The sequence below is a fragment of the Mastomys coucha genome, unplaced genomic scaffold (assembly GCF_008632895.1).
Source record: "Mastomys coucha isolate ucsf_1 unplaced genomic scaffold, UCSF_Mcou_1 pScaffold11, whole genome shotgun sequence".
Lineage (NCBI taxonomy): Eukaryota > Metazoa > Chordata > Mammalia > Rodentia > Muridae > Mastomys > Mastomys coucha.
In genome coordinates this window covers 28,618,130-28,619,438 of record NW_022196893.1, presented here as the reverse complement: position 1 = coordinate 28,619,438, position 1,309 = coordinate 28,618,130, and the positions used below count along the sequence as shown (strand labels likewise).

Here is a 1,309-nt window from a genome sequence, read left to right as displayed (position 1 = left end):
GCTCTCTCTTTAGGAGCACAGAGATAGATGGCTCTCACTTGGGTCTACTGTAGGGACAGCTCGCAGATATCTGCTAAGTCCTTATGGTACGGTGTTTTTGAAACTAACTGTGAAACATTTGGAGTATAGATCTAAGCACAGGGGATAACCACGGAATAGTGCTCTTTCTGCTGAAGTCTCTGTGGTCTTCCTTTAAAAAACAACCCCCCAAACAACAGCAAACCTGGTTCACTTTTTCCATACCCCAGCGCGCAGTGGCAAGATGGCGGATGGTACAGATTTCCAACAAGAGCAAGTTTTGCCGCTGATGGCATCTTCAGAGCTGAACTGATGACTTTCTCACTTCGGAGCTGGCTGAGAATGGCTACTCTGGAGTTGAAGTCTGAATTACACCCACAGAACAGAAATCACTGTTTTAGCCACCAGAACTACTGGTGAAGGATCCACGGTTGAGAAAGGTCGTGGGATCAGAGTTGACTGCAGTAGTCTGGAAGAGGTGTTCGGCTTCCCGGAGAGCAGCGCAGGACTTTATGCAGAAAGATAGCTTCCAGTGGTCCGTGTGCCACCGCCCAGGCAGAGTATGTTACAAATCCTAGGAGGGCCTGTGAAGGTCCTGCTATGCTGTGCTGCCGTTCTTTGTGGAGAGAGGGGCCACGGGCTTTGAGGTTGTGGCATTTGGGAAGCGCCGAAGACAGAGGGCCAAGTGTATGAAGTTTGTGGATGGTCTGATGATCCACAGTGGAGACCTATTAACCACTATGTTGACAGTTCCGTGGGCCATGGGCTCCCGAGATGGTGTGCTGGGCATCAAAGTGAAGACCACACAGCCCTGGGACCCAAGAAGCCGCTGCCTGATGACGCGAGCATTGTAAAACATTGTGGATGAAATCTTACGCTCCACTCCCAATCTCACAACAGAAGAGTGGGAAGCCAGAGCCAGAAGCCATGCCCCAGCCAGTGCCTACAGCACAACAGGGTCTTGGCAGCTGCATCTGGAGGCTGGATGTTGTCGTGTAAAGACATTTGATACAGTCTTGCACAAAGGAAAAGAAAAAAAAAAGACTATTTCCTAGATATATCCATTTGGGTCACAAAATAGTGGGGTTAGGTTAGAAAGAGAGATAAAATTGGGCATTAAAAACTTACCAGCATTCTGCCTTCCTAATGAAAATCCTAAATACATCATCTCTTACAGAGTTAAATATGGTGGAACGGAGGATGAGGGAAGCCCAACATCATGGGGGTCAGAAGGAGAGAACAGAGCAGACAGAGTTCAGAGCTATCTATGTGGCAAGAGCTTTGCCTTGGC

General features: G+C 48.5%; 1 pseudogene; it reads left to right on the top strand.

The window, feature by feature from the left end:
* Positions 1-326: 326 nt before the first annotated feature.
* On the top strand, positions 327-1,017 carry LOC116082773 (annotated as a pseudogene).
* Positions 1,018-1,309: the final 292 nt, after the last annotated feature.